Source organism: Oryctolagus cuniculus, chromosome 4, assembly GCF_051225735.1.
Source record: "Oryctolagus cuniculus isolate XC-2025 breed Fujian yellow rabbit chromosome 4, ASM5122573v1, whole genome shotgun sequence".
NCBI classification, from domain to species: domain Eukaryota; kingdom Metazoa; phylum Chordata; class Mammalia; order Lagomorpha; family Leporidae; genus Oryctolagus; species Oryctolagus cuniculus.
In genome coordinates this window covers 128477594-128499649 of record NC_142870.1, presented here as the reverse complement: position 1 = coordinate 128499649, position 22056 = coordinate 128477594, and positions in this window count along the sequence as shown.

Below are 22056 nucleotides of genomic sequence, written 5' to 3'. Positions count from 1 at the left end.
TTAACCCTTTATCTGTTGCATAGTTTGCAAATATTTTTTCCCATTCTGTCGGTTGTCTCTTCACTCTCCTGACTGTTTCTTTTGCAGTACAGAAACTTCTCAATTTGATGCAATCCCAATAGTTGATTTTGGCTTTGACTGCCTGTGCCTCCCGGGTCTTTTCCAGAAATTCTTTGCCTGTGCCAATATTTTGAAGGGTTTCTCCAATGTTCTCTAGTAACTTGATGGTGTCAGGTCGTAGATTTAGGTCTTTAATCCATGTTGAGTGGATTTTTGTGTAAGGTGTAAGGTAGGGGTCTTGCTTCATGCTTCTGCAAGTGGAAATCCGATTTTCCCAGCACCATTTATTGAATAGACTGTCCTTGCTCCAGGAATTAGTTTTAGATCCTTGATCAAATATAAGTTGGCTGTAGATGTTTGGGTTGATTTCTGGTGTTTCAATTCTGTTCCATTGGTCTATCCATCTGTTTCTGTACCAGTACCATGCTGTTTTGATTACAACTGCCCTGTAGTATGTCCTGAAATCTGGTATTGTGATGCCTCCGGCTTTGTTTTTGTTGTACAAGATTGCTTTAGCTATTCGAGGTCTCTTGTGCCTCCATATAAATTTCAGCACCAATTTTTCCAGATCTGAGAAGAAGGTCTTCGGTATCTTGATTGGTATTGCATTGAATCTTTAAATTGCTTTTGGGAGAATGGACATTTTGATGATATTGATTCTTCCAATCCATGAGCATGGAAGATTTTACCATTTCTTGGTATCCTCTTCTATTTCTTTCTTTAAGGTTTTGTAATTTTCATCGTAGAGATCTTTAACGTCCTTGGTTAAGTTTATTCCAAGGTATTTGATTGTTTTTGTAGCTATTGTGAATGGGATTGATCTTAGCAGTTCTTCCTCAGCCATGGCATTGCCTGTGTATACAAAGGCTGTTGATTTTTGTGCATTGATTTTATACCCTGCTACTTTGCCAAAATCTTCTATGAATTCCAATAGTTTCTTAGTAGAGTTCTTTGGGTCCCCTAAATAAAGAATCATGTCATCTGCAAAGAGGGATAGTTTGACTTCTTCCTTCCCAATTTGTATCCTTTAATTTCTTTTTCTTGCCTAATAGCTCTGGCTAGAACCTCCAGAACTATATTGAATAGCAGTGGTGAGAGTGGACATCCCTGTCTGGTACCAGATCTCAGTGGAAATGCTTCCAACTTTTCCCCATTCAATAGGATGTTGGCTGTGGGTTTTTCATAGATTGCTTTGATTGTATTGAGGAATGTTCCTTCCAAACCCAGTTTGCTTAGAGTTTTCATCATGAACGGGTGTTGTATTTTATCAAATGCTTTCTCGGCATCTATTGAGATAATCATATGGTTTTTCTTCTGCAGTCTGTTAATGTGGTGTATCACATTGATTGTTTTGTGCACATTAAACCATCCCTGCATACCAGGGATAAATCCCACTTGGTCTGGGTGGATGATCTTTCTGATGTGTTGTTGCATTCTATTGGTGAGAATTTTATTGAGGATTTTTGCATCTATGTTCATCAGGGATATTGGTCTGTAATTCTCTTTCAATGCTGCATCTCTTTCCGGCTTAGGAATTAAGGTGATGCTGGCTTCATAGAAAGAATTTGGGAGGATTCCCTCTTCTTCGATTGTTCTGAATAGTTTGAGAAGAATTGGAGTTAGTTCTTCTTTAAATGTGTGGTAGAATTCAGCAGTGAATCCATCTGGTCCTGGGCTTTTCTTTGTTGGGAGGGCCTTTATTACTGTTTCAATTTCTGTCTCAGTTATGGGTCTGTTTATGTTTTCTATGTCTTCCTGGTTCAATTTAGGCAGGTTGCATGTGTCCAGGAATGTATCCATTTCTGATAGGTTTCCCTGTTTGCTGGCATACAAGTCCTTGTAGTAATTTCTGATGGTTCTTCTTATTTCTGTGGTGTCTGTTGTTACGTTTCCTTTTTCATCTCTGATTTTATTGATTTGGGTCTTTTCTCTTCTTTTTTTAGTTAGTTGGGCCAATGGGGTGTCAATTTTGTTTATTTTTTCAAAAAACCAGCTCCTCGTTTGGCTGATTTTTTGTAATGTTTTTCTTGATTCAATCCTGTTGATTTCTTCTCTGATTTTAATTATTTCTCTTCTCCTACTAGATTTGGGTCTGGTTAACAGCAATCACTTTTCAGTTAAGTTTCAACACTTAAGAATACCTGTGGGCCGGCTCCGCGGCTCACTAGGCTAATCCTCTGCCTTGCGGCGCCAGCACACCGGGTTCTAGTCCTGGTCAGGGCTCCGGATTCTGTCCCGGTTGCCCCTCTTCCAGGCCAGCTCTCTGCTGTGGCCAGGGAGTGCAGTGGAGGATGGCCCAAGTGCTTGGGCCCTGCACCCCATGGGAGACCTGGATAAGTCCCTGGCTCCTGCCTTCAGATCAGCGCAGTGTGCCGGCCGCAGTGCGCAGGCCGCGGCAGCCATTGGAGGGTGAACCAACGGCAAAGGAAGACCTTTCTCTCTGTCTCTCTCTCTCACTGTCCACTCTGCCTCTAAAAAAAGAAAAGAAAAGAATAACTGTGTAGATTACAATATTCAACCAAAAGTATTAAGTAGAAAAAAGAAAAAAAAATACTAAGAGGGATAACGTATTAAGTTGTTCATCAACAGTCAGGGCAAGGGATGATCAAGTCACAGTTTCCCATAGTGTTCATTTCACTTTAACTGGTTTCTTTTTTGGTGCTCGGTTAGTTGTCACCAATCAGGGAGAACATATGCTATTTGTCCCTTTGGGACTGGCTTATTTCACTGAGCATAATGTTTTCCAAATTCCTAACAGGGATCACTTTTCAGTTGAAATTTAAACACCTAAGAATAATTGTGTGTTAATTACAGAGTTCAACCAACGGTACTAGAACAAAAAAAAATACTAAAATGGATAAAGTATTACATTGTACTTCAACAGTCAGGACAAGAGCTGATCAAGTCACTGTTTCTCATAGTGTCCATTTTACTTCAACAGGTCTCCCCTTTGGTGCTCAGTTAGTTTTCATCAATCAGGGAGAACATACGATATTTGTCCCTTTGGGACTGGCTTAGTTCACTCAGCATGATGTTTTCCAAATTCCTCCATCTTGTTGCAAATGACCGGATTTCATTGTTTTTGACTGCTTTATAGTATTCTATAGAGTACATGTCCCATAATTTCTTTATCCAGTCTACTGTCGATGGGCATTTGGGTTGGTTCCAGGTCTTAGCTATTGTGAATTGAGCTGCAATAAACATTAAGGTGCAGATAGCTTTTTTGTTTGCCTTTTTAATTTCCTTTGGGTAAATTCCAAGGAGTGGTATGGCTGGGTTGCATGGTAGGATTAAATTCAGGTTTCTGAGGGATCTCCAGACTGACTTCCATAGCGGCTTAACCAGTTTGCATTCCGACCAACAGTGGGTTAGTGTCCCACTTTTTAATATGAGGATGTTTCTAAAAGTTTGTGGGAATGCAATAAAACATTTTTATGCAAAACTGCTTGAAATCTGAGCATAATTTTTAGTAGTATACATTTTTTATTAAATTTTTGAAGACCACTCTATTTTTTTGTTTTTAGACAGATAGAGTCATAGATAGTGAGAGAAAGAGACAGAGAGAAAAGTCTTCCTTCCCTTGGTTCACTTCCCAAATGGCTGCTATGGCTGGTGGTGCGCCGATCTGAAGCTAGGAGCCAGGTTCTTCCTCCTGGTCTCCCTTGTGGGTGCAGGGACCCAAGCACTTGGGCCATCCTCCACTGTCCTCCTGGGCCACAGCAGAGAGCTGGACTGGAAGACGAGCAACCAGGGCTAGAACCCGGCGCCCATATGATATACTGGCCCGCAGGCAAAGGATTAATCAAGTGAGCCACAGTGCCGGCCCCTGAAGACTACTCTTGTGTTGAGACTACCTTTGAAAGCTGATATATGATCATTGTTCGTTTGTGTCTATGTTTATTTAAAAGTATTTTAGAATTTCTATTGGTAAAATAATATACTTCTATTGTTTCTATCAGAATAATCTTTATGGTGCTGTTCAGAGTCTCTGTATCACCACTATTTTATCTTCTACCAGTTTTGCTGATTCTTTTACCATTTTTCAAATGTCTCTCTCAAGTTCTTTCTCTGACCACAGTCAAACACACTTTCCTAGGACCCATTCTTGGCTAAGAGTTCTTCAACATTTTTGACCATACAGTGTTGTCAGGTCTTCATCCCTTTTCATTACTTTATTCTTATACTTGGATCCTAATACTTTCAAATGGCTTTTATTCAAACTTACCCTGCTCCAAACCCTGTGCTAATTATTTTAACCTTCACTATAACCCCAGGAGGTATCATCATCATTTGCATTTTACACAAGAGGAGACTGACACTTCGGAGGACTCAGTGGAGTGCCCACACTGCAGAGCTGGAAAGGAAAGCTCTGTGTCTCCCTGAGGTCGCACTCTTACTTCTTGGGCTGTGTGTCCTCACAGGACCCTTTTGTCTCATTTATTCACATCACAGAATACATGTAGACCCACATACGTCAGCATTCCACTCATTTTTAAAAATACCTGGAGCATGGTTGTTCCAGGCCCATCAAGGCAAGAACTGAAATAGTTAGATTTTAAAATAATTTCAATTAAATGTATATTTGTTTTTCACACTCCATGATTTAATGAACAGAAACACATTATGCTACAGATTCTCAAAAAATGAGGAAAATTATGAGGGCTAAGGATCAGTATGATTAAGAGCCCAGATAAAGCTCTTCCCACAGAATTTTTTTGGGATAGGGAGCAATTATTTGCCTAATGCTTATTATTGTTTTCCCTTAATGTAGTGTTTGAAGTTGGCAGCTAAATTCCCATCTCTCAACATGGAATCTCAGATCATGAAACCTATTTGGTATATTTCCAGTTCTCTGACACACAGACTCTAAAACTGCTAGCAACCAGTGTTGGCTAGGGACCAATTCTAAGGAGTTGTCTGCTTTGATGTCTCCCTCACAGTGAAAAGATCCTGCCTAACTTTGGAGGTCATCTGCAAGAACACTCTTTGTCCTACTGATCTCTTCTCTTAATCTGTATGTGGGCATACCCATGCCTAAATATGAGGAGATGTAGACTCAGAATAGGTAATCATATCCAATTTATTTTTTATCTTTCTTGTCTACTCTGAAACCTTGTTTATGTCTTCCTTCATCTTATTTTCCAGGGCCACAATTGCATGGCTGTGTACTGTACCACTTCTGGGGATTGCCTCCAACTGGACAGCAAAGAAAACAGGATTCCCTAGAGTTGTTCAATGTGCTGATAACTCACAGGTCTTTAAGAAACTTGACTTTAGTCTGTGAGTTGGGAAGTGAAGAAGAATTCGATGCCCACCATTGGGCTCTACTACATTCTGCAGAATCAATTTTGTCAAGAAATATGAACTTTAAAAAATATTTTTGCTTTTATTTATTTGAAAGGTAGAGAGAGAAAGGGGGAGAAAGGAAGAGACAGAAGAAGGGAGGGAGGAAGAGAGAGAGAGAGAGAGATTACATTGTTTGGTTCACTCTATGAAACAGCAGGAATTGGGTGAGACTAAATCAGGAACTAGGAAATCTGTCCAGGTATCTCAAGTGGGTGGCAAGGGCCCTAATACTTGGACCATCTTCTGATGCTTTCCCAGGTGCATTAGCATGAAGTTTGATCAGAAGCCAAGCAGCCAGGACCTGAACTGGCACTCTATTATGGGATACTGGTGACATACATGGTAATCTAATCTGCTGTGCCACAGCACTGGCTCCTAGATTATGAACTACTTTATGTGGCTCTGATTTTGACAAAATCTTGAATGGATATATATGAATGGAACTGTGATAGCAATGAATTGCATATTTTACTCTAGAAACCCTTATTTTGTTACTCTTTGAAGTACCCCCTCAAAGTGAAAACAAAAACAGCATATTTCAAATTATCAAGTCTAAGAATGCAGATTTTGTGGATGGAACAAGAATAATCATCAGAGAATTAGCCCATGGTTCATAGTGGAAAATAAGTTTTATAGTACTTTAATGATTGTGGAATATTTTTCATAAAAGTGTTGAAAAGATATAGGTCAATAACTTCATCCTAGATCCCATTGTAACCAGGGTCAATGTATACTCATTCATTTAAAAATTATTGAAAACACTTGTAAGAATTGAAAGATCAGCCTGTGTTACTGAAACCATTTAGAAGCCTATTTATTAAGATCTTAGCCTTTGAGGATGTATAATATATAAACATATTTCAAGATCTGTTCTTAGTAATACATAAAGAGCGTTTCTGTTGATAGGAGGAAGAGGTAGTGTTCAGAACAAGAAAGCATCCATGATTGAGAAAATAACCAAGCATCATCTTACCTATAACTTATTCCCATGATCCTGGTAGAGAAGTGGCCATGCAGGCAAGACACCCAAGATTGTCATCACAGCCTTTGGGGATTTTCTTTACTGATCACTCTGGAGATGTTTGTAACCACTTCTCCAAACCAGCTGCTGCATCAGATTAAAGAATTTTTATCAATGAGAATTCACAAAGTAATATTTTACAGGACATTGCAAAAGAAGACAGAATTTTTGATTAGTGGAACTGCTGTCTTAAGAGTTAAACATCCCAGGGGCCAGCGCTGTGGTGCACTGGTTAAAGCCTTGGCCTGAGGTGCCGCCATCCCGTATGGGCACTGATTTTAGTCCCAGCTGCTCCTCTTCCCATCCAGCACTCTGCTATGGCCTGGGAAAGCAGTAGATGATGGTCCAAGCACTTGGGCTCCTGTACCCACATGGGAGACCCGGAGGAAGCTCCTTGCTCCTGGCTTCGAATCGGCTCAGCTCCAGCCATTGAGGAGTGAACCAGAGGATGGGAGACCTCTCTGTCTTTTCCTCTCTCTGTTACTCTGTCTTTAAATAAATATTTTTTAAAAAAGAGTTAAACATCCCTCTAACTGCTTTTTTGTAAAGGACATTTCTGGAAGATTTTAAAATTTAAATATAGACCAAAGCCAAAGAAAAATTATTCAATGTGGTTACACGATGTTAAAACACAACTTTGAAACAGGACTTTTCAGATACCAATTAATATTGCAGAATAATTGAGATTAATATTGCAGAATAACTGAAAGATTATAGAATTTTCTTATTTAAGGTAAGCTTTGGCATTTGACAATATTCAAATATGTTTGCAAATAAGTTTTTCACTATGTATTGGTTTTTTACAGGTCAGACTGATTTGTGATTTCTTCAAAACAGCTTCCAATATTAATTTTTTTATCATCTACTTCATATTATCTTAACTGCCAGGTTTCAAAGAAAAATGATACTAATCTCTCAGTCTCAAAAATGATTGATATGCTCAGAGAAACTAAAAAAATTTGTGTGAGGTTTTAGTCAGTTCTACTCATCTCAGAACACGAAATCATAGGAAGGCTTGAACTGTGATGCAGGATCCACTGTGTAGAATTAAGAAGTGAGAACATAATCAATGCTGTGAAAGCACAATACTCAAACTGTAGGCAAATCAAGTTTCCAGTGTCTGCCAAGAGAGTCATAGGGCTCATTAACTGAAAGCCTTCATGATACAATAGAATACTGGATGACAACTTAACTGCCTGTATCTTTAGTTAGTCTCAAAAAACTTTTAAAAAATCATTTTTATCCCAATACTCGGGAGAGATGGTTCTAGAAAGAGGCTTGTAGGACACAGAGTTATGCACCCAGGTCACCCCTCGAGGGAGACTTTTTGTCCCAGCAGAGAGCCTCCTGTCATCAGCTTCTTCAGGGCTTGACATCTCTGCAGAGAACTGCCTTGGCCGAGGACAAGCCTTTCTTAGGAAGGCCATATCGGCTGAGAGAGGTATAGACGCCTAGCCACTTCAGCACAACGTGGGTCCCTATGACAAGCCACATTCATTCCTGAGTTCTTCATGGGGGCATCTCCTTCTTTCCCTGCTGGCTTCCTGCCTTTCCTTTCCGAAGATGTCAATTCCTCATTGAAACTCTGCCAAACTTCATCTCAGTGACTGCTTCTAGAGAATCAGAGAATCAGCAAAAGGCAAAATGACTTTTTTTAAAAATATTTTTTAAAAAGTTTATTTATTTGAAAGGTAGAGTGGTAGGCAGAGAGGGAGAGTCAGAGAAAAAGGTCTTCCATCCAGTGGTTCACTCTCCAGATGGCCACAACAGCTAGAGCTACACCAATCCAAAGCCAGGAGCCAGGAGCTTCTTCCAGATCTCCCATGTGGGTGCAGGGGCCCAAGGACTTGGGCCATCTTTCACTGCTTTCCCAGGTCACAGCAGAGAGCTGGACTGCAAGAGGAGCAACCGGGACTAGAACCCGGCACCCATATGGGATGCCGGCACCACAGGCAGAAGCTTAACCTAGTGTGCCATGGCGCTAGCCCCAGTTAAACCTTTCTTAAACTCCTCAGTCAAAAACCACAGACAGGTCTGACACTTGACACTGTGGTAGCCAGTGTTGTATCACTGTAACAAACACTTGAGAGGAGTTGCTTAAGACAGAAGATTTAGCTCTGCCCATAGTTTTGGAGGTTTGTGGTCCAAGATCAGACAGCTCTATTAATCTGGTTTCTAGTGAGGGTAGAGCATAGAGGCTGGCAATGGTGGAGTGTATGTGGGGGAAGAATCACATGCAATCCAGGAAGTGGAGAGAGAATGGCCTGGCCAAACTTACCTTACATGATCAACCTTCTCATGAGAACTGTTTTCCAAGGGCAAGCCCCCAATGATCTGAGGACCTCCCAGACACCATAATTGGATCAAGCCTCCACCCATAATTCATCAATCACTAATATTAATCTATTAACTAGTAACATAAAACTTGGGTGGTTAAGCATCTGCATGTGCTGGGGAGCACATGTTCAAACCATGAAAGATACCTTTCTACTGTCTCACAGGGCCTTCTCTTTCACTGCAAAAACTGCCAATTCAAACAACAATGTTTTTCAAGAGGATTGGATTAAAAAGAACTAATACAGCTGAAAAAATATTGTGATATAAAGTCTTTGTAGGAAATAAATGGAATTGTAAGAATGCGAGAGGGATTGAGAAAATAGTTGCTTTAGATTAAGCAAAATATAAGCCACTTGAATGTCTATGATCTACTAAGCATCATACATCCTTGAGTGAACAATTCAATTAAGTTATTGTTTAATTCGTTCCTGTAATATATAAGCCTACTATAAGATACAGCAAGAGTTATAGCAAAGTGAAAGAGATTTCTGCTTTTATAGATATAAGATGAAATAAGAGATATACTAAGCGCATTTCGAATGTTGAAGATTGAGTGGGAAAATATTTGAGGAAGAAGAAAAACATCAAGGAGCAGATATATATGAGAAAGATTATAAAAAGTGGGTAAGATTCTGTCAGCTAGGGTTAAAGAAATGCGGAGTTTCAGTTAAGGAAACAACATGAGCATGAAAGCAAGTTCGCTGTGTACTTTGCTTGATTTCCCTGGGTCTCAGAGTCTTAGAAGATGCAGAGGGTCAGGGATTTTCACATTGCATTTCTTATTTATTTATTTGAAGGCTGGGGGGGGGGGCGGGGAGAGAGAAAGTATCTTCCATCTACTGTTCACCCCCCAGTGGCCACAACAGCTGGAGCTGGGCCAGACCAAAGCCAGGAGCCAGGAACTTCTTCTGGGTCTCCCACATCGGTGCAGGGGCCATCTTCTGTTGCTTTCCCAGGTACATTAGCAGGGAGCTAGGTCAGAAGTGGAGCAGCAAGGACAGGAACTGGTGCCCATATGGTGGCTTTATCCACTATGCCACAGCACCAGCCCCTCACACAGTTAAAATACTCAATGTTTCTTCTAAGTAACTTGCTTAAGAATCATCTTTGGATAAAACACCTACAACGTTTTAATATATATTTTAATTTCTTGCAAATAAGCAGAGATTAGGAAGACCTGCTTTGTTTTTGTTTTTGTTTGTTTATTTCTGTCTTATCATTCAGGTCTGCACTTGTTCTTTCACATAAAAAATTATGAGTGCTTAAGTTTCCGAAATTCCCATGCACTAAATCCAACGAAATGTTAAGGTTCTGATGCTTCTCTTCTGTATATGCCATCATCACCGCCTAGTAGTGGTTGTGCAACAGAAAGTGAGTAGGGAGCACAGGATGTTGTGATAACATATTCTACAAGTTTGATCTGAAGATTTTGTAAGCATCTTGTCTGATTTTTATTTTTGTGAAGGAGACTGAGAACAGATGGTAGGTGTGTTGGTGATTTAACTTTGAAATAAATGTGGCCAACACCTTGCAGCTTCTAAATTAGATATGCAATTGCCTAGGTTTATGAAAGAATATAATTTTTCACAAATTACAGTAGTAAATGAGATATTGAGGCTAATGTGACTGTTATGGCACCCATAATGTATCCTTCCGATTTTCAGATTCTTATATTTATCAAAACTGACTCTTATTATCTTTCAGTGTTGTTAAGTTTAAAAAGTTACACATTTGTATATATCTAATATCTTTGTACTAGACAAATAGCAATTATGGTTATTTTAAATAACTGGGGCTGTATATATGATTTTATGTGAAAAGAATTACTGTTTTAAAAGTTTGGAAACTTTTGTAAGAATCTTTCCAAGCAGAAGAAGATGGCCCAAGTTCTTGGGCCCCTGCACCCGCATGGGAGACCCGGAAGAATCTCCTGGCTCCTGGCTTTGGATCAGTGCAGCTCCAGCCGTTGTACCCATCTGGTAGTGAACCAATTGGGAAGGAAGACCTCTCTCTCTCTCTCTGCCTCTCCTCTCTCTGTGTGATTCTGACTCAAATAAATAGATAAATCTTTAAAAAAAAAGAATCTTTGCAAACAGATAATTTAATGATTTCTTCTGATTCCCTTTAATTCCCTATTCTTAGATTTTTGTTTGCAAGAAACAAATGTGTATAAAATGTTTTCCATTATTATTTTGCCTAAAATAATAACAGTGGAGCAAAATAGCCTTTTGTTTTTACTATTAAATTTTCAATAACCATAATAATAACAAAATTATAAGCAAAATAAAAACAGCTTGGTCAGGCAGTTGGCCTAGCAGTTAAGATGCTGATTAAGATGATGGTATCCTATATTTGAGTACCTAGGTTTGATATTCAGCTCCTGCTCCTGACTCCAACTTCCTTTTAATATGGATTCTGAGAGGCAATAAACTCTGGTGATCCACATGGGCAACCTGCTTGAGTTCTTGGTTCCCAGCTTCATCCTGGCTGAGGCCCAGCTGTTATGTGCATTTGGCAAGTGAATCAATGATGGGAGCTCTGTCTGTCTCTTTCTAATAAATATTTAAAAAGTATAATTATCATGGTTTATGAAGGAATGTTAGCATCTACCTTATGTCTGGAGTCCATAATTGATGCATAGTAGCTGATCATTAAATAGTTGTTGAAGGAATGGGCATTGTAGTAATTCTTAGTGGGAATGGAAAGGAAAAGTCTAAAATCAAATACATAACAACCAAGATTTTGCAGTTGGTTTATCCAACCAGAATGAGGAAAACATGAATCAGTATAAAAAGTTTTAAAATATTTAAATAAGAGATGATAAAGTTTTAACACTGAGCTCAATAAAAACTTTATGTTGTTAGTTTCATATCTAAAGAGAAATTTTGAATAACTAGAGTCTAATAATTATTTTATCATACGTTTGGTGTTTGGGCTGAAAACTGAGAGTATGTTTTATAATTACAAGCAACTACTACAGCACACTTCATATTTCAAAGCAGAGTTGAGGAAAAGAGGGGTAACAAGATCTACAAAATGTGATTACGAGTGTTTTAGTACAATAGAAACAGTAATTTCCGGGAAGCCTGTTGAAAAAAATGCAGTGTCTATAAGGAAATTATGGTTATGGCAATCAATAAAAAACATCAATTCACAATGAGCAATTTTTCTTCCTTAGGAGAATTAACCTTTCCAAAGAGAAATTATGAAAGATAAATAGTTGGGCACTGATGGAAGATGGAAGGGGAAAAAGTCTACCTTATCTTTAGTCTGTACTCCTAAGATGGAAATCTGAAAGTCATCCATTTCTAAGTCTTGCTTTTAATGAATTACGCACTTTGTTTCCATTTTATAGAGAAGATCCCTAAAATAGAGAGATGCCTGAGTGAAAAAAAATAGTGCAGTTTATAAAGAGAGCATTTTCTACATCTCCTTCTAATTTAGATTTTATGTAGGAAATGCATTGTCAAAGTGATTGTCAAGAACCATTAAAAATATCAGGAGATTGTTTATCATTTTTTCAGTTCTTTCCCAACACATTGAACTTAATTAAATATCATAAGGTATTCTTAGTGGTTATCTGTCATTTTGCAGGTGAGGGACTGCTCTACAGCATCCACTCCATCTTGCTGTGCAACCCCTCACTATCCTTTCAGGAGTCTCCTGTTCCCATCCTCTTCCTACTTCCAGGTGTGTGGTTCTGAAGGGAGCTGGTGCCAGCCTCCCACAAGGGATGTCCCAGGTGCCACAGCCACATGTCCTTGCACCTGTTTTTCACAGTTCCTGGGGGCTCTCCTGATCACGAGTCAAAGCCTTTGGCCCAAGGCAGGTGTTTGGCTTAGAGATTAAGATGTCATTTGGGACTCTTGCATCCCATGCTGGAAGTCCTGGCTTTAAATCTTGGCTCTTCTAATTCTAGCTTCCTGCTAATGTGGACCCTGGGAAGCAGCAGTGATATCTCAAATACTTGGGTCTTTACAACCTACATAGGAGACCCCAGATTAAGTTTCTGGGCTCCTGGCTTTGGCCTGGCCCAGCTCCAGCTATTGTGAGCATTTGGGGAGTGAAGTAGCAGATGAGATCTCTCTTTTACTGTCTCTCCACCCTTCAAATAAATAAATAGATAGGTAAAATAAAAATGTTTTAAAAACAAAAATATAAAACAAAGCCTTTGGCCTCCCTTTATTCTCAGAATCTTCACAGTTTATCAACATATTTCCTTAAGTTATCTTAGGGCTTTTTCTTTTTTTTTTATTTTTTTTTATTTGACAGGTAGAGTTATAGACACTGTGAAAGAGACAGAGAGAAAGGTCTTCCTTCTGTTGGTTCACTCCCCAAATGGCCGCTACGGCTGGCACCATGCCAATCCAAAGCCAGAAGCCAGGTGCTTCCCCCTGGTCTCCCATGCGGGGGCAGGGCCCAAGCACTTGGGCCATCCTCCACTGCACTCCCAGGCCACAGCAGAGAGCTGGACTGGAAGAGGAGCAACCAGGACTAGAACCCGGTGCCCATATGGGTTGCTGGTGCCGCAGGCGGAGGATTATCCAATTGAGCCGTGGCGCCGGCCCCTTTTTCTGATTGTTGCAGCCAGGAACACAGAAAAACATACTTACCTGTGGAAAACACAATGTTCATTTTTTCTAATAGTATTAACTCTATAGACATTATTATTTATTTTTAAAGATTTATTTAGCAGAGTTACACAGTGAGAGGGGGAGAGGCAGAGGGGAAGGAGGGAGGGAGAGAGAGAGAGAGAGAGAGAGAGAAATCTTTCATCCGCTGGTTCACTTCTCGCTGGGGCTGGACCAGGTCAAAGCCAGGAGTCTGGAACTCTATCCAGATCTCTCACATGGGTGACAGGGGCCCAGTCACTTTGGCTATCTTCTGCTTCTTTCCCAGGCCCGTTAGCAGGGAGCTGGATCAGAAGTGAAACAACCAGGACTAAAACCAGCATTCATCTGGGATGTCAGTGTCACAGGCTGTGGCTGACTTAACCTGCTGCTCTACAATGCCAAGCCTCTAGATTTAAACAGCATTTAGTCATTTTGAATCAATTCCCATGGACTGTGAAGGCAGAAGCAAAAGGATAAATGGCGTTATGGGTTGAATTGTGTCCTCAAAATTCCTGTGTTGACACTCTAACCCCAGTAGCTCTCAGTGCAACTGTGTTTGTAGAGCATGCCCTTAAAGAAATAACTAAGCTAAATGGGGTCATTAGAACAGGGCCTAATCCCATATGACTGATGTTCTTAGAAGCAGAGAAGACTGGCATGCAGACAGGCACAAGAGGTTTACCATCAGAGATGCCCATTTGAACACACAAGAAGGTGGCAGACACATACCCAGGAGAGAGGTCTTAGAAGATACCAAGCCTCCACCCCTTGATCCCAGACTTCAGCCTTCAGAACCATGAAGAAACAACTTCTATTATTTAAGTCACATAATCTGTGGTAGTTTTTTCTGGAATCCCTAGCACATTCATACCAAGGTCAATTGTCCAACATTGTATTGTTAGCTGTGGAAAGCTAAAATTCAAATCCACATCTAAAAAGTCCCAGTCTAGGAGCAGTGTTTAAGTTGCTACTTTGGATACCCATATCTCATATGATAGAGCCTTGGTTTGAGTCCTAACTCAACTCCTGGGTCCAGTCTCCTCCTAATGCAGACCTGGGGAGACAGCAGAAAATGGCTCAAGTACTTGAGTCTGTGCTACTCATGTAGGAAAATCAGATTGAATTCTAGGCTCCTGGATTTGGCCTGCCCTAGGCCTGGCTCTTGTGGGTATTTGGAGGATGGGATATCTCTATCTTTTTCTCTCTGCCTTTAGCATACAAGGAATAAAACACATCTTAAAAGGTCCCAGTCTGGTGCTTATGCTGATTCATATATGCAGAGTAAACTTGGGTTTTGCATGTCTTGAGAATCACCATCATCAGTATTATTCCAAGGAACATTTTGAGAAACAATGTAATTGACCAGCATGCCACTTAAAACTTCTAGTTTTGCCTACTAATCGGTAAAAATGGCTCTAACTCTGAGACTGAACCAAATATATGACAAATCACTTTTAACATTCCCACAAAAATGATCCTATTTTCAGATTCCCAGTTCATATGACTTCAGAAAGTCTATTAAATTTGAACTCAGCTTTGTTTTTCGAGACCCACAGTCCAGATTATGGTTCACTGGTTCTTAAGAAAAGACCACACTCATCTGTGATTTTAGAAATAAATTACATTCTAAGCTTTCACCAACCAGCTTTATAGCTTCTGCCAAAGCCCATAATCAATCTTTTTCTTAACTCACTTTGTCACTTAAATGCTATTAAGTTACCAAAGGAATAGTGCTAAATATAAATATTCAAAAAAAAGAAAAATGAGAAAATGAAAATGCAGCCTCTCCCTGATTCTGTGGAAAATGAGGGTGAGTAAAAGCTTCTCTGGGGGGAATGAGTTGATTCAGTTAACTGTCTTAGTTAGATTGGTCTCATCAGAGAACCAAGCACCATCCAGTTCTCTGGAAAAAGTCACTTGCTGAATGGTACTCTGCTCTCCTTGCAATTGCCATGACTTAGGTAGGTAAACACACAGTCTCTAGAATGTTTTGCACATTCTAGTCCAAAGACAGCTTCTTGAGAACATTCCTATTTTATTTTGTCCTTGAAAGAAGCCCAATATTTGGGGCATTGTTGCCAGATGAATTGCTCTTAGAAATTTCTAAAAAGATATACCTCTTAAGCATATCTTTACAATTGAGTAAATAACCTCATTTAGTGTCTTACACAGTACTTTTTCCAATTTATGCTTCCTATCGGGAGGACAGATACTCTCATAGGAAGAGAAGCAGGACTTTCCTGCCATGGATTAAGTAGAAACCAGAAAGGTGGGCGTGGAAGGTCTTGACGATTTTGGCAGGAATTTTAAATTAATGAGAAGTTGAAAGTGGTGTCTTAGAAAGTTAAAATGTGTCATGTAAACGAATATAAATATGCTGTATACTTGAAAATTAAAATTTAAAAAGCAATATCATTTAAAATAGCATGACAAATATAAAATACATAGGGATAAATCCAACAAAGATCTGTACATTTAAAACTACAAACCATTGTTGTTAAAGAAAATCTAAACACATTGAGAGATGATCTTTGATCTAGATTAAACATTGTCAGCTGTAAATGCTTCCCAAATTGATCAGTAGCACCAAGGTAATCCATATAAAAATACCAATAGATTTCTTTTTGTAGAAATTGGCAAGCTGATTCTAAATTTCAAATGAAAATTCAAAAACCTAGAATAGCTAAAAAATAGCAGTTGAAAAGCTAAGATTACCTGGCTTCAATAGCAATTATAAACATACATGTGATATAAACATATTACCCAGAGTGACGCTGGCATCAAAACAGACAAAAGGGCCACAGAGAAGATGAGAATCCAGAAGCAGACCCAAAGAGAAATAAACATTGATTTTTGACAAAAGTTTAAAGCAATACAATGAAGAAAATACTATGCAAAAATATTTATCACTATCTTGTATCATGTTCAAAATTTCATTCTTGAAACATATAAAATTAATTTAAAATGAATTATAAACCAGACTGTAAAACTTAAAATTTAAAACTTCTAGGAGAAAATATCATGACTTTGGCTTAGGCAATCATTTGTTAGATATAACACCAAAAGCGCAATCCCCAAAAGAAAAAAATAGATACATGGTACTTTCAAAGTACAAAGCTTCAATGATTCAAAAAATATCATTAAGGGAATAAAAACATGAGCCACAGAATAGGAGGATGTACTTGCAAAGAATGTAACTAATCAAGAACTTGTATCTAGAATATATACAGAACTTCCAAATTCAATACTGAAATTACAAAACTCTAATCTTAAAAGGGAACAAAGAGTTGAATGGGTAGATCACAACGAAGATATATAGGTGAAAGACTAGAACATGTAGAGTCACTCAGTGTCATTTTACTTTAAACAAATGTAAAATATAGCCACAAATAATGCCACTATACGTGTATAAAAATGGCTAAAACTAGAAAGACTGACCATGTCAAGTGTTGGTGAGTGTATTATGGAACTGCACTCTCTCATACACTGATGGTGCGTATGTAAGGACATACAATCAGTTTGCTGGATTAATCATATTTGCATCAAGTTCTCTGTTAAGGATTTCCTCTTCAGTTAATTTTATTCCTATAAAACTGGAAAAGCAAAAATTATACCAACAGAAAATCCTTTAATTTGACCTAAAGCATACCATCTTTTGCTCTTTAATGGAATAATTCAAAGCATGTCAAATGTATTCAAGCTTTTTGACACCTTTCTTTCCACACCCCTGTTCTTAATCCTGCAGAAGCTCTCATTACTTGCTCCTTTGCTTGTTTTGTCAGCTCAAGGTCCTAACCACTACAGTTAGATGGACAATTCCCTTCCCCTTCATCACCCAGGTCACCTCTGCTGTCATTTTTTGCCATTTCTCTAAATCTCTTATCATCTTCTATACCTCATCTGTCTCACCTAACCAGCCCCACTACTAAGTCGGTCTTAGAAACCACATCACTGTGCCATTGGCACTGCTCCAGATGCCCACGCAGCTGGCTCACAGCCTGCTCTGGCCAGTGATGACTCTGCTCTTGAGTCATCTCTGCCATCCCTCGCAGTGGAAGGTCAAATCCATCCATCAGCAAACTGTTCCATCATCTTTTACTTCCCCTGCTGTACCAACAGCCCATTTCCCTCTGTGAAAGGGATACCAGCAAAATTGAGATGGACATTAATTGAGAATCATATATTTGAATTGGCATTATCTGAGCTTTCTGGGCTTTGGTCCCTGGAAATAGGTGCATGAACTCTGCCAATGCATTAAGAATCATGTAGGGGAGAATAAGAATCAGGGAATGATGCTGGAAGAGAGGTGAGATTGACTGTCTAGGGGAATTAGGGAGCCATAACCGCCTTCAATATCAACATTGAAATGGAACTACTGGAAAGAGAATTACAGACTTTTCCAAGCAGAGAGACAGTACTGTAAAACAGCACATTTAGCATGTGCAGTGGCCACAGGAGAGGACCATAGGAGATAGACACAGTGGGCAGCAATGGGAGAAAGAACACTGGAGCTAAAGGTGTTGCCAAATTTGAGGCCTCATACGCAGTTAGACATTTTTAGTTAATCATAGAGCAATGGCTGTGGAAGAAAAATAATGATGCCTAGTAAGTTTCTTACTCAGTATAGCTAAGATGGCAGGGTGGGAGATTGCTCGACTGGTTGTATGGGCACAAAACCAGTGCAGCTAGGTAGGGGCAAATCTTGTGTGATCTTAACATTCTGAATACTAAATAATAATTTTAACTTCGAACGGCCAAACATATGAAGAGGCGGGGAGCCTCAGGTCACAGGCATTCTTCTCCAGCCACTTCTGTGCCCTGTGCAGCTTGTCAACAGCCTGCTCCTATGATCTCTGATGCCTAGGGTAGCACTCTACTTGATACACTGCAGCTGGAGCTGCCATTTACCCATCCCTGCCCCTGTGCTGTGATCAGTAGTAGCAGGGGCACAGGTGCAGGTGCTCCATGGTGTGTTGGAGCCAGACAGGTCAACAGCTGTCACTGACCCAAGTTGGTAGCACCATGACATGTGCAGCAGGCATCTCGGGTGGTATTGAGCTTCTTGACAACTCCCGGTCTTGGTACCAAACAGGTCCCATTGCAGAAGCTGCAATTTCTTGAAGGTCACTCATTCACTCTAGGTAGGGGATGAGGTCGTGTTGGAAGCAAAAATGTGTGGCTAGACTTCCTTGGCTTGGACATAATGCATTACTTATCCTGAGTGGCACAACTCAACTGCTGGGGTAGTACCCAGTAGCTAGTGGGCTAAGTCAATGTGAATGCTCTCAGTAGTATCTATGGGATCATGTACATGTTCAGATCTATGCTTGTATCTCCATGCTGAAGGAACATGAGGTACTTGAAAAAGTTCATGGAAAGTGGAATTCCAAGGTAAATTTATTTTGGTGCAATTTTTTTTTAAATCCATGCACTTTTTTTTCTTAATTTGTATTTTCATGAACTTTTGGAAAGGACCCCTACTCTGGAACATTAGGGCTAAAGAGAGATAAAAATTATAAATGAGACAAAAAAGTATCCCATGTATGTTAGAATCCTAAAGGAGAAATGTGACAGTTTAGATGACATTGCTACATAGTCTGAGGCATTTCCAGGATCCCAGGGCAATGCCTACAAGGTTTTTAAGCAATTGTAGATAAACTCATAGGAAACATGATGATTGCCATGGCTCCCTATGTCTCTGAGGCTGTGGGTTTTAACCGCTCAAATTCTTATTTTTTGCCCATATTTAAGGATAGATAATCATAGCCATTCATTTCTTCCGACCTTACAACAAGGGCAGAAGAAATGAATACGTGTAAAAGACTTTTAGCTTGGTGCCTGGCATGTGGTGAATGCTCATCATATATTCTTTATTATTGGGAAAGCCGAGAATTTGTGAGAAAAATATCAAAATTACCTTTGTGGTTATGGAGCTGAGACTAAGTACAGGTTTCGAGTTAGTTCTGTAATAATTAAACACTCAGTGCTTACACTTTAGCTTACCATCAGCATCTCTATAGCTTCCCTTATTTTTGTTTTTGTCAAAATCATCAACAATGTGCCTATTCCTTTTTTTCTCTGAGTTTTTTTTTTGTCTTTTTGTTTTTTCTTTTATTAGTGATCCTGGAAATAATGATTTTATAGTAATTAAATACATAAATAAATAATGTGTGATTTTCTTCTCTATTAAATACTTAGACATTGATCTTTTTAAAAGATCTATTTCATTTTTTTGAAGGGCAGTGTTACAGAGAGAGAGAGAGGGAAAGAGATAGAGAGGTAAAAATGGAGAGAGATAGAGAGAAGGAGAGGGAGGGAGATCTTCCATCCACTGGTTCACTTCTCAAATAGCCACGACGGTAGGGCTGGACGAGGCTGGAACCAGAAGCCTGGAACTCCACCCAGGTCTCCATGTGGATCACAGGGGTCCAAATACTTGGGCCATCTTTAGCTGCTTTCCCAAGCACGTTAGCAGGGAGCTGGATTGGGAGTGGAGCGATTGAGATCCCACGAGATCCCAATAGGCGCTCATATGGGGCGCTGGAGTCACAGGCTGTGGTGGAGCCCACCACCACAATGCTGGTCACACACATTTGTCTTTTAAAGAAATCAACAGTACAACAACAAGCCTAATGCATTAGTACTCTCAAACAAGTGATACACTTTTTTCTTTTGTAGATGGAAAGAGAGAAAATTGGCTTAGAAATATTTAATTGAGCTTAGACTTCTTCAGGTTGAGCTTTCTGCTATAAGTGTTGCTTTTCTGTTTTGCCTTTATGCACTTACACATATTACCTGTACTTTTAAAAGTTGTGTTTCATGAATCTGATTATAAAAGGATTGATGATTAGCTATTTCTTTGAATGAGTAACTTAGAATTTAAACTGTTCTGTTTAATCACTGCTACTGTTATTTTGCAGAAGTGTGGGGTGTGAAATCACATCAGATTGTAGTCTATTCAGAAGTCAGGAGATCAATCAGGATATTAACAGAGCCTGACCCAAGTTACTTCTAAAAATAAAATTGTTGTTTTCTTCTATATTATTATTCAAATGAAAATAGTAAAATATTATTAATCTTACATATAACTGATTTTCAGTGCAACAGTGACAAGTAGAAAGGGGGAGTAGTTCACAGAAATAAAGGTAAGAGAGCCTTTCCAAGCTTCCTGGTGATGTCGACTTGGTAAAAAAAGAGAGTTCTCATGTTATATTCATGGTATTTTCAAGGTTGACCATGACTTTTTTTTAAAAAAAATCAATTCTTCTTTCTCCAAGGTACTGAAAGTGGCTATGATTTTTCTGTCACTAAAGGTATGTCTGCTTATTGCTGATGTCTTTGTGAACACAGAGCTGAGGTTTGTGATCCATTTTCATGTAAATCACTAGGCACAGGCTTTATTATACTCGGAGTGCCAAAGCTGACATCACCTTCCTTGCTTCCACAGCGCTCCAGCTGGATGAACTGTGGGGCATGTGCCCTGAGTTAATGTTCAACACCAGGGTCAAAGCAGAGGGAGCTCTGACAGTGGTTCCATTGTGAGTTCATTATGGAAATACCATGATGATGATAATGATTCTCTGTCATACTGTGTGTACATTGTACTAGCACCACCCCTCTTTTCCCAGTGAAGGCCTGATTAAACTTTCTGATGCAACTTAAAAGGATGGATGAGGAAAACAAATGAGGGGGAAACTTAATTGAGAGCAGTCACTGCTCCGTGCTATTACATCTCAAAATATTGGATCTTTTTTTTACCTGCTTCTGTAATTCTGGCATCTAGCCTAAAATCACAGAAGAGAAAGAAAAATCAACTAGATGTTATTTTACATGTAAACAAATCAAGACACATTATGTGCAATGCCCTGGTTTGAGGAGTGGAAATCAGGAGTTCTGTAATCTATTCTAATTGCTATATATTACATGGAACCCTTTAACCTATTCTAAAGCTGTGTCATTGTTGGTTGAGTAGAACTAATCTGTACACAGTATGAAGACATAGTAAAATACATAGCTGGTATCCTTTGTTGCTTAGGAGTTGAACCATCAGGAAAATAATTGAAAAATTTTGAAATTATTAAAAAACATGTTGAGCATTTTGTTAGGTTATCTTTTCCTTTCATCATCTTTGAACTGTTTTCACTCAGTAAGTTGTCAAAAATTCTGTAAGTTGTGTGATGTTAATAAAGAAAAATTTATCCACAGAAATGCAAATGAATTTTACTGGAGGTGGATATTGCCAGTTTTGCGTTGTTATGTGTATTCATTTTCACATTCCTGGAGACTTTTATATGTGTAAGGATTCTTTTTTGACATGGAGGTAACACTGTACAGAATCACTCATTAATTAATAAACTCTTTGATGTATATTTGGTTTATATTGATCTGACAGTAAAAGCTTTATACTTTTTTTTTTTTTTGACAGGCAGAGTTAAACAGTGAGAGAGAGAGACAGAGAAAGGTCTTTCCATTGGTTCACCTCCCAAATGGCTGCTATGGCCAGCGCGCTACGCTGATCTGAAGCCAGGAGCCAGGTGCTTCCTCCTGGTCTCCCATGTGGGTACAGGGCCCAAGCACTTGGGCCATCCTCCATTGCCTTCCCGGGCCACAGCAGAGAGCTGGCCTGGAATAGGGGCAACCGGGAAAGAATACGGTGCCCTGATCGGGACTAGAACCTGG